The 11,883-nt window shown below is 49.1% G+C and overlaps 1 long non-coding RNA gene across 1 annotated transcript; it reads left to right on the forward strand.

Annotated features, from left to right (window-relative positions):
* The first annotated feature begins 1,431 nt into the window (after positions 1-1,431).
* LOC149522196 (uncharacterized) lies at positions 1,432-10,090 on the forward strand. The gene is made up of 3 exons (XR_016347278.1): positions 1,432-1,630; positions 7,380-7,487; positions 8,183-10,090. It is a non-coding gene; the product is annotated as an uncharacterized LOC149522196 (long non-coding RNA).
* The last annotated feature ends 1,793 nt before the right edge of the window (positions 10,091-11,883 follow it).

Here is an 11,883-nt window from a genome sequence, read left to right on the forward strand (position 1 = left end):
TAGTGGGATCTGAGGAAAGTGGCCTGTAGAATTTGGTATTGGAGAGTTGTCTGGCAGCCTCCTTTAGGTAGTCAGGCCTGTTCATGATGACAACAGCACCTCCTTTGTCAGCCTCTTTGATTATAATGTCAGAGTTGTTCCGGAGGCTGTGGATGGCATTGCGTTCTGCACGACTGAGGTTACCAGGCAAGCGATGCTGTTTTTCCACAATTTCTGCCTGTGCACGTCGGCGGAAGCATTCTATGTAGAGGTCCAGACTGCCATTTCGGCCCTCAGGAGGAGTCCATGTGGAGTTCTTCTTCTTGTGCTGTTGGTGGGAAGGTATCTGTGTGTCAGTGCACTGTTCAGTGTCGTGTTGGAAGTATTCCTTGAGACGGAGACGGCGAAAGTAGGCTTCCAGATCACCGCAGAACTGTATCATGTTAGTGGGGGTGGCGGGGCAAAAAGAGAGTCCCCGAGATAGAACAGATTCTTCTGCCGAGCTGAGTGTGTAGTTGGAGAGATTGACGATATTGCTGGGTGAGTTAGGGGTACCATTGTTGTGGCCCCATGTGGCAGGTCTGGTTTTTATTGAAATCAGAAACAGGTTGAGAGGAGCTAAGAGTTACCCTCTCACTTGTGTTTTAATCTAGGGACTAAGGATGCAAGAAAACACAGTTGGTTCCTAATTAATTTATTTATCAGCTCTCTTCGGCTATGTCTACACTTGCAGCATCTAGCACGAGAAATATGCACATGAGGCTAAGTGTGGAATATTGCAGAGCCTCATTTGCATACCTAATGAGCCACCAATTTTGCAGAAGAGGCTCTTGCGCCAGAAGGAGCTGTCTACACTGCCCTTTCTTGCGCAATGCCGCTATGCTGATTATTTTTAACAGCATTGCACAAGCAGGCCTGGTACAGAGTAATACAAGCAACAGAAATAATTTTTGCTAAGGCGCAAAACTATTATTCAAAGGGGTTGCGTTGCAAGGAGGGGAGTGCAACTCAGGGAACCAGGGCAGCAAAGAAAACACAGGTAGGAAATGTTTTGAGACTTCACATCCTGTGCTCTGCCCCTTTTCTCTATTTTTAACCCCGCTGCAAAATGTAGACAGCGGAAATTGACACGTCCTGTGGGCAAGACGAAGGGCGAAGCTTCCCCAGAGCTACTGAGCCTGCTCCGTGCCCCTCACTTCTCCCTAAGTGGCAGAGTTTTGCAGGGAGCGGTTCTGTTCAAATCTCTGTCGGCTTCTCTCCCCCAAGGGCTTCAGAGATCGGACCTGCCCACGCGTGCCCAGCACCCACGGGGAGACAAGCGGGATGGGGAGCCTGGGGTTCAGCGCGATGGGGATGCCCAGCCCCGGGGTATTTCAGCACACGGGGGGTGGGCAAGCCCTGCCAACGGGGGCGGGAGTAAGGGGAGGAGCAGTTGCCGCCCCCCAGGGCCCGGCCATGGCAGGGGGGGCCCGGAGCTCCTGGCCGCCGCGCGGCACCAAAAGCAGCTGAAGCGTCTTTGAATTTCGCGCGCAGCGATGGCGCCTCCCCGCGCAGCTGCAGGGGCTTTTGATCCATCGACCGCGCCGCGCCGCGCGGAGGGCAGCTGCCCGCGGCTTTGTGATGGGGCGCGGGGGCCTCTGTGGACTGAGCGGTGAGTGCAGCTCCGCGGGGGAGATTTGCTGGGAGGGACAAGCGGCGGATCACGCGGCCCCCAGGATGATCGGGATTCGCTTCTACCTGGGGCTGGGACCAAACTGCCGGGAGCTGAGCCCCGCTTGGGGGCAGCCCTCACGAGTGGGAGGATGGGAGGGAGCCGGGACCCACACGCAGCGGGGCTGCAGTTGTATTTTGGGGGGCGGGTCTCGGGGCGCCCGGCCCCAGCTGCTCCCCGTTTGGCGGGGTAGCGAGGGGTAGCGAGGGCGGTGTCGGGGCGCGTTGTGTGTCAGTGTGTCCGCTACAACAGGGCCAGAGCCGCTCCCTGCAGTACTCTGCCACTTCCAGAAAGGTGAGAGCCAGATGAGCAGAGAAGGGGGAGAGTTTGGGTGAAGCCAAACTGTAAAAGACAGACTGCAAGGAGCAGAGAAACGTCAGTGGCACCCACGTCAAAGAATGGATCAGATTGGCAGACTGAACCTTGAAACGGAGCAAGGACTCCAGAAGGACGATTGACAACAGGATGAACCTTGGAGAGATGTTTTGGGAACACTCACATCAAAAGATAACATTCCGGTCACAAGCTGACAGCGGGATCCATGGATTTTAACAGAAGAAGGATTATAACTAGCAGGGTGCTTTGCTATGGAACTTCGGGTTCCTCTGCCACACTGTCTGGAGAGGAGTATTGGATCCATCCACTGACAAGACCCTGAACCCCTCCCTGCCCCCCCCCCCCCCCCCCCCCCCCCCCCCCCCCCGCTCAATCTACCTGGCCACTAGATGGACACAGGCTCTGGACTGGTAACTATATCATCTGGAAGAAGTGTGTGTGTGTGTGTGTGTGTGTGTGTGTGTGTGTGTGTGTGTGTGAAAACCATATGCAACTGTTGTATTCTCAATAAATGTGGCTACTGCCTTTCCCCCCATAAAAGATCTCCTGTGCTTCGTTTAAGCAGATAACAGTATTAGGGACAGGCAGTAGCTCCTCCGCCCCAATGCTCGCTGGCCTGCACATAGGTGAGGCGAAGGTCCTTCACCTTGGCCCTGACCTGTTCCAGGGTCCGGGCCGGGTGTCCCTGTGCGGCCAGCGCCTGGGCCATCTGGGCAAAGATCTCCGCATTCCTCCTTCTGGACTTGGGGTCCCGGAGGGCCGCCTCCTTTCCCCAGAGGTCCAGGAGGGCAGTCACCTCAGCAATGCTCCAGCATGGAGCCCGCCACTTGGTGCCCCTGTGGGCCTGCTGGGAGCTCTGGGGTGGCTCCTCAGTGGACTCTGAGCTGAATCTGGGCAGCTGCCATTGCTCCCCCTGGCTGCTACCCGGGCCGCACGTGGCAAATAGCTGTGCTGCGTGCCTGTGCCTTTAAAGGGGGGGGGGGGGGGGCAACTAGGGGGAACCAGCGAGTGGTGATTGCCCATACAGAGTGTCAGAGAGGCCACCTGTGTTTTTGACTGGAGGCCAATTCTCGCACAAGTACATGTTTGCCGAACATCCACACTGCCCCCTTGCGCAAGAGAGCTTACACCTGATAGAAAACAGCGTAGCTCTTGCGCAAAGAGCTGTCTCTTATCACGCCGTACTGTAAATTTACTTGCACAAGAGCAGGTGGTCAGTGTAGACGGATTCTTACGCAAGAACGGCCGTACTTGCGCAATAACCCGCCAGTGTAGACCTAGCCTAGGTCTACACTGGTGGGTTCTTGCACCAGAAATATGCAAATGAGGCTAAGCATGGAATATCTTTCTTGCGCAAGAAAGGGCAGTGTAGACAGCTCCTTTTGGTGCAAGAGCTTCTTCTGCAAAAATGGCGGCCCATGTAGGTTTGCAAATGAGGCTCGGCGATATTCTATGCTTAACCTCATTTGCATATTTCTGGCACAAGAACCTGCCAGTGCAGACATAGCTTAGCTGTTGTGAAGCCCTGCCCTTCACCCTGCCCACATGCTTCGAATTTCGCAGGCAGCGATAGTGCCTCCCCGTGCAGCTGTATAGGGCTGGGGTGGATCCATTGCCCCAGCCAGGTTGTTGCCTTCGGCCCAGCAGCTTTACCCTTGGCGGGGCGGGGGGAGTGGTGGTGGAGGGAGCGGTGAGCGCAGCCAGGGCCAGCCCACAACATTTTGGCACCTGAGGTGGGGAGCTCAAATGATGCCCCCATGTCCGCTCGCTTGGGCCAAAACTTTGAAAGGTCTCAATTCTGCCTCCTTCCTGTTCTACTCCTCTCATGGGACTGCTCTGCTGTCTACATATGCACCAGCAGCAGACACAATTTTCAACTATCCAGATACATGTTGGGAAAATAACACAGTGGGGCACAAACGATCCAATAAGTTCTTGGACTGCATTGGAGACAACTTTTTATTTCAGAAGGTTGAAAAAGCTACCCGGGGGGTTCTAGATTTGATCCTAACAAATAGGGAGGAACTGGTTGAGAATTTGAAAGTGGGAGGCAACTTGGGTGAAAGTGATCATGAAATCATAGAGTTCACAATTCTAAGGAAGGGTAGAAAGGAGAACAGCAAAATAAAGACAATGGATTTCAGGAAGGAGGATGTTGATAAGCTCAGAGAGCCGATAGGGAAAGTCCCATGGGAATCAAGACTGAGGGGAAAAACAGCTGAGTAGAGTTGGCAGTTTTTAAAAGGGACATTATTAAGGGCCCAAAAGCAAGCTATTCCGATGTGTCGGAAAGATAGAAAATATGGCAAAAGACCGCCTTGGCTTAACCATGAGATCTTGCATGATCTAAAAATAAAAACGGAGTCCTATAAAAAGTGGAAAGTAGGACAAATTACAAAGGATGAATATAGGCAAACAACACAGGAATGCAGGGGCAAGATTAGAAAGGCAAAGGCACAAAATGAGTTCAAACTAGCTACAGGACTAAAGGGAAAGAAGAAGACTGTTTATTACATTACATTAGAAGCAAGAGGAAGACCAAGGAGAGGGTAGGCCCACTGGTCAGTGAGGAGGGAGAAACAGTAACAGGAAACTTGGAAATGGCAGAGATGCTTAATGACTTCTTTGTTTCAGTCTTCACCGAGAAGTCTGAAGGAATGCCTAACATAGTGAATGCTAGTGGGAAAGGGGTAGGTTTAGAAGATAAAATAAAAAAAGAACAAATTGAAAATCACCTGGAAAACTTAGATGCCTGCAAGTCACCAGGGCCTGATGAAATTCATCCTAGAATACTCAAGGAGCTGATAGAGGAGATATCTGAGCCTCTAGCTATCTATCATCTTTGGAAAAGTTGAGAAGTCATTCTTCCACTCTACTCTGTGCTGGCTAGCAGCTTGCTTTGTCGACAGAACTCTTTGTCAACAGAAGCTTTGTCTACAGATACTGTCAACAAAACTTCTGTTGACAAAAGCCTGTAGTCTAGACGTAGCCTTTGATAGCTGATCTCTTAGTCTAGGCATGTATACACAGACCTCCTGCTACTTTTCAGGACACAAGAATCAAATCATCTAATTAAAAAAGGTGATTTTATTAACAAAACAAAAATATATACTTAATAAAGCATATATGGTTTCTAGTTGTTACAGAGTAACTGAGAAAAACTAATTAAAACAGAGAAACATAATATCTCTGGGTGCCACTTAGATATATAGCGAATGGGGGGAAGTACATGGATTTCACACAGAGAAGTTTAACCAAACAACAACAAAAAATAACGTGATCATGACTAAATATACATTTCTCTGTCTACTCATGTTCTGTACTGATCCGCACTTCCAGATCCAGTTCATTTCTATGCCCAATGTTCCTTGTAGGCAAGTGGTAGTTCTACCTGGTTTAATTCATCTTGCTTCCTTCAGCTCCTAGCTTAAAATCCCACAGAGGAAGAGCAGGCAGGTATATCTATTCAATGCAAATGTGCATTCCTGGAAGTTGGTGGTTGCAAATGGAACTGCCAAGTGCCTGGAAAGGGAACAGATGAAAAGGTACAAACCTTAGAAGAGATGATAGCTGTGTTACACAAGCCAAGTGGCAGTACGAAAAGATATAGTATGGCAAAACATGGAGAAAAAACTAGGCTGTGGAAAACCTCCTTTAACGTGGGTATTAAACCAACCATTGACATTCAAAAAGTTTTCAGGGCAGGAGCACTCTCCGACGCACACCTGGAATGGCCCCGGCTTTATTTGTGACTCAAGTCAGCCCCAGTGTTTATCAGGCAGGAATCCTGAATGGGAATAATGGAATCCTGGTGGAAACGGTTTCATTCCTCACAGTGGAAGTGTAAACTACCCAACCCACAAGGAAGAGGATCACTGTCTTCTCCGTCCTGCCGGCCACCCTTGGCAAGATGAAAGAACAGCTTGGGGCCATGGGAAAATACACATCGGATGAGTTTGTCAGTGCCTACCCGGATGTTGATGCAGGAAAAGGCCAAAGAATTCCTGGACTTATTATGGCCACTCTTACGTGAGTCACTGTGTCATGATAAGCCTGCAGTATTGATCCCAGATTTTCCTGGTGTGTCTGTGGGGATTGTGGGAGTTTGTTCTCTCTTTTCTGCCCCCTCCTGGATCCTGAACTCAAGCTGGGAGATCCCACTGTTGCCCCAGCACTCTTGCTGGTCATAAGTATCTGGAGTTTGTTGCTACCCAAGGTCTGTGCTAGATCTGGAATGCCCCTGAACCCGTGGAGGTGCAAGATAGTCCTGGTTTCTTCTGCACTGTGTGGACCAACCAATACTGATGCCTCCATTACTTAGAGAGGAACTGCAGCTATGTCTAATCACTCCCACCAGCATGATCAAATCTGGTGTCCCTCTTGGACCATTGTTATTTCCCCCACAATAACCCTGACTCGCCCTCAAGTACCGTGATCTGATGTCTGGATCTAAAGTCTGCACCAATTCTGTGGGGATTTCGTTGTCTTCTTACTGATGTGCCCTGAGCTCTGCTCTGCCTGTCTCCAACAGTCTGGCCCGGTAGCTACCATTGCCACATGGGAACCCCCATTAATTTAAACTTCACAGAATGCTGAGATACCTTTCCCCCAGTATAGTCTCCTGACCCTGCCTTATGTGATCAGTTAGGCTACATCTACACTGCTGGCTTTTGCTGTTAGAGAGCATGCAAATGAAGCACTGATGAGCATTTTGCCACGCTTCATTTGCGTAATCTATTTGAGCTGGTTTTGCGCAAAAACAAGCAGTGTAGACATTTCTTTTTTGTGCAAAAAACCTTTTTGTTCAAGATCCTTCTCCTTCTCCGGGATGTCCACACTGCTTGTTTTTCTGCAAAAATGGCTTGAATAGATTATGCAAGTGAAGCGTGACAAAATGCTAATCAGCACTTCATTTGCATTCTCTCTGCTGGCAAAAGTCGGCAGTGTAGACAAACCTCAGGATACATCTACATTGGCAGGATTTTACGCAAATAGTTTTAACGCCAGAGTTTTTGCGTTAAAGTATTTGTGCAAGAGAGCATCTACACTGGCATGTGGCATGTGCTTTTGCGCAAAAGTATACCCTGGAAGAGCCTTGTTATCTGCCCAGGCTGGGCCTAGTGTCTGGGCCATGGGCCATTCCATGGCCATTCCACAGGTGGGTATTGCACCTCACAGCACAGCCAGGGACACCAGGGTCCAGAGCAGACAGCCCCCCCCCATGTCACACCCACCCCAGGGCAGGCTATGAAGGGACAGAAGAATTATAGCAATCAGAATGTGTGGGTCAGATCAGAGCACAATGGTAACTGTTCTGGTCTCACTGATGGGTTTTATCTTCCAGACATTCCAGACAATGGGGCTCAAACTGTACCATGGAAACATCCAGGTGTCCTTGGAGCTGCAGCTGTAATTGGGGCTGCGGTGGTCATCATAATTGCTTTAGCAGCAGCTCTGGGAGGTAAGTTCCCACCCCCTGAAGAGTCAGTCTCTGGGACTTTCCACCTTTGTGATGCCTATTGCCTAGAGCTGGCAGGGACCTTGAAAAGTCATTTAGTCCAGGCCCCTACCTTCACAGAAGGATTAAGTACTATCCCTTACAGATTTTTGCCATAGGCCCCTAAATGGCCCTCTGAAGGGTTGAACTCACAACCCTGGATTTAGCAGGCTAATGCTCAAACCACTGAGCTATGCCTTCCCCCATCTGCTCCTGGGCTCTTGTAGACAAGAGAGTTTTATAATGTCTGCTGTACTTAATGGGTAGTGTGAGAATAAATGTTAAGCAGCTTTAACTCTGCCAGCCACTCTTCTCTGGTTAGCAGGGAGGAACAGTCTTCTAGGCCCGTGTAAAGATGCATCAGGCGGACACTGCATGTGTCTGTATCTGACATTAACATAGAAACAGATTAGAAGGATCCTTGTGATTCAGCATGATCACACGGCTGCTCTTAGGAGTAATTAGAATACAGACTCTACTATAAAGAAAATATGATGAAGGATTAAAAGTTTGTACTAAGAGAAGCTTTGCAGTGGAACTTTAAGCAACAGCCAAGATGGGGTGTGGGCATATGTGTGCCTGTGTGTGTGAATATGCATATACCAGAATAATGTTACGATGGCAATAAATGTGGTGTTTTGCCTTCTCGCCCTGGAAAGATATCCCGTGAAATTCTTTCAAGGATAAGAATCAAGACAGGTTGAGGATCCTCTTCCTGGCCCGTGGTACAGGTTTGCAGTTTTTGTATTGCATACTGTGTGCTGCAAATATTGTTAGCGAGGTTAAGAACTATTAGTAAGTCTTAACAACTAATTGGTTAAACTAGGATGAGAAGTTGATAAACATTAGACATTTAAAATATTAAAGGACCAGGAGGCGTGGGGGGTAGCTGCGGAGCCCACCCTCCTGTAAATTGGTAGTGGGACAAAGCCTGTGTCCATGGAAAGGGGCCGTTCAGCACGGAAAGCAGGATCAGGCCCAGACAAGAAGGCAGGAAAGCAAGCGAGATTGGAAAACAGGTTCAGAGTCCTGAGAGCATAGTGGTAGGAGTAAAGGAAAGCAGTAAATCCAGGCATTGGAAATTCAAATCCCTGGAATAAAATGTGGAGTGGTAACATCTGAACGAAAGAACTTTTCCTTTTGGAGATGAGCAAGTATATTAAGGAAAAAGAGCGAGATGTTAACTCTGCAGAGCCTGGAGGGAATGGAAACAGCAGAATGTTGTAAAAATGCTAAAAAAAAGAAAAGCGTGATAGGAAAAGAATTCTTGGTTTCTTTGCAGCCTTTTGAAAAATGGGCCCTTTTCCAAAGGAACTTCTGTAAATAATCCGGGCAAAGAGACAATCTGATTTAATATTTGACTATGGACACGTTAGTTAAATTTGCTAAAAGAGCAGAAGGGGTTTCTATTGAGACTAGACAACCCAAATGTATAAAATGTGCGCGATCTATGCACAGCTGTGTAAAAATAATTAAAGTAGTGTAAAGGAGATTAAATAAAGGAGAATGCATGCGTGTATGCATCTCTGTGAGATTTTTAAGACCTCCTTAAACACTTCTGTTTTGTAGGTTTGTAAAACTCTGTTTTGTAGGCTTCAGATGATTTGGTTTGGTTTGGTTTTGAATAAAGCCAATTCATTCAAAGTTGCAAAAGTGACAAGATGCTTTTTGCCAGACAGAGGTAACTAGTGTTGCTTTGTCTTTTGGTATTCGACATGTAACCCCTTAAGGTATCTCAATGCTTTATCAGGTTCAAAGTCTTCTGATAAACCAAGTTATGACTGATACAAGGGGTAGCCAAAACCAAGAAAATGGGGAGAGATTCTGGATTTCTTGTTCAGTTACTACCTGAAAATAAAGGTAAAGGTTTGCAAAGTAAAGAAACTCTACAAATTTTGCCACCTCACAGTTTACCTCTCTCTTCAGATAATTTATGAATCTGTTGACTAGGATTGGTTCCAGGACAGACCCTTGGGGGACCTCACTAGTTACCTCTCTCCATTCTGAAAACTGACCGTTTATATCTACTCTTTGTTTCCTGTCTCTTAACTTTTACCAGTCCACGAGAGGACCTTCCACATGACAGTTTAGTTTGCTTAAGGTGAGGGACCTTGTCAAAGGCTTTCTGGAGATCTAAATGCATTATATCCCCTGGATCCCTATAGTGAGTCAGTGTGGGTATCCTGTTGACCCTGAAAAGGAAACTCTCTCTAAGACCCCCTACTGGTCTTGGCCAGAGCAACCCAGCCCCACCCACAGGAAGCAAAAGGGTAGGGCTGGGAGTATAAAAGGATGAGCTCAGTTGGAACAGTTGAGTGAGCCAGCCAGATGCTCTGGCCGAGCTCCCTAGAAGAAAGGCCCGGCTGCCTCAACCGAGAAGGGAGGACAGGCAGTAGCTGTCAGGTCCCCTGCCGGGCCCAGGAGACTGGGTTGGGCCTCTTGGGCTGCTGCTGACTGGTAAGGGGCACACCAGTTCCTGACATGCCCTAAAGACTGGCCTGGGTGGTCCCAACCGCTGGCAGACCCAGGAGATTGGCCTGCGCTGCCGGGACCACTGATGAACCCTGACCCGGAACCCATAGACACACGGCCAGCCCCACTGTCCCCGGTGGATACTGAGAACCAGAGGCTGAGGAAGTGGGAAGTGGCCCAGGGACAGCCAGCATTGGGTCAGCTGAGGAAATGGAGGTCAACTGGTCGGCGTGTTGTGGTCAGGATCCCCGTTGAACCAGTGGCATCCCGTACTGCCACTGTTAGGGCCCTGGGCTGGGACGCAGTGAAGTGGGTGGGCCTACATCCCCCCTGCCACTCTTCCCTTTGGGGGGCAGATTTCCCCTGAGGGGATAATCCCCCTGTGCTTGTTGGCTTTCTTCCAAACAAAGAGACCCGACCTTGCCCCCCCCTAGCCTGCAGACAGGCCTGCCTGTTGGAACTATTTGTTTGTTGCTCCGCCCTGATTAAGGGTGCGGCTTTTCAAAGCCTGACTTCATGCCCGAGCCCCTGAACTGCTTTTGGGGTTTCCTTTGGCCTAGGATCTGGACATTTGGACTGCGGCTCAGCTGGGCTATAGGCCAGAGACCCTGCCTTTACCCACTGGTAGGCCAGCCCAGGAGCCGGGTTCCCTAGGCCCCCGAACTGGTCTGGCCGTCATCTAGGGTACATCTAGACTACAGGCTTTTGTCGACAGAGGCTTTGTTGACAGAGACTGTCAACAAAGCTTCTGTCGACAAAGAGCGTCTAGACTACAGCCAGTTCTAGTGTAGACGCAAAGGACAGTGTAGATGCAATAACACCGTCTATCGACAGAATCCACTTTTGTAGGCACACCCCTAGCGAGGCAGCTTGGCCTCCCTTCAGCCAGAGACGAGTCCAGTCCCCCTTGTCCAGACGCTTGTTGCCCCCCTCAAAGAATTCTAGTTGATTTAAGGTGTAACTGCTCTTAGGAAGCGAATCCAGCAGCAGCAAATCCAGCAGCAGCAGCAAGCCCAGCAGGTCATGTCCACTTGTTGGGGTCTGATTCTCCCTAGTGGCCTCTCCGTGGAACTGGCTGAATTACTGCACCACTCTTAATCTTCTGTTGCATTTGGAGTGAATGCAACCCTATGCCATGGGCGGGAGGGACAAGGGGCCAGCCAGTAGCTGGTGGGACAAAGTCCCTAGGCATCTGAGAGAGGTAGCGGGGGGAGGAGAGGAGGCTATGTGACACCAGCAAAAAGGATCAGCCCCCAACACACCACACTCACTAGCAGGGGCAGGGGAAGTGGAGAAACACAGCCCCAGCTCTCTCTGCTCTCCCGGGGTGTCAGCTGACGGTCAGGGCAGTGTGTGTGTGTATGTTTCCGAGAAAAGGTTTAACGTCCGTGTCTTTACTGCTAGGACCGGGGTCCCGTCGCAGAGGGTGGCCAGCAGGTCAACAGACGCCCTGTTATATAGGAAGAGCTTATTACACCTTAGATTTTAGCTGCTAGAACACAGGGGTTCCTTTGCAGCGGGCAGCCTAGGAAAGGCTGAAAGGTGCCCCAATGGATCTTGTCACCTGGGAGTGACACAAATCCAAACGCCAAAGCTCTTCCTATGCCTGTCCCTTTATGACCGGCTGAAGTTCTTTTAAATTGTGCTTGGTTCTATTACAGCAACTGAAGGAGTCAGGTTAAAGCTTAAACAGTTACAGGTTTATTAAAAGACTTATAAAAGCATATGATTACAATGGCTATTGCTCTTTTTCTTAACTGTTAACAAATATATATATAGATCTTAAAAAGTGGTTACAGGAAAAAGGTAAAGATAGAAAATAGAAATAATGGTACCAAATGACAGCTTAATCTTTAAAGAGCTCTAACACTATGTATATATATATATA

Source organism: Pelodiscus sinensis, chromosome 19 (assembly GCF_052426305.1).
Source record: "Pelodiscus sinensis isolate ZL-2025 chromosome 19, ASM5242630v1, whole genome shotgun sequence".
In the NCBI taxonomy this organism is placed as follows: domain Eukaryota; kingdom Metazoa; phylum Chordata; order Testudines; family Trionychidae; genus Pelodiscus; species Pelodiscus sinensis.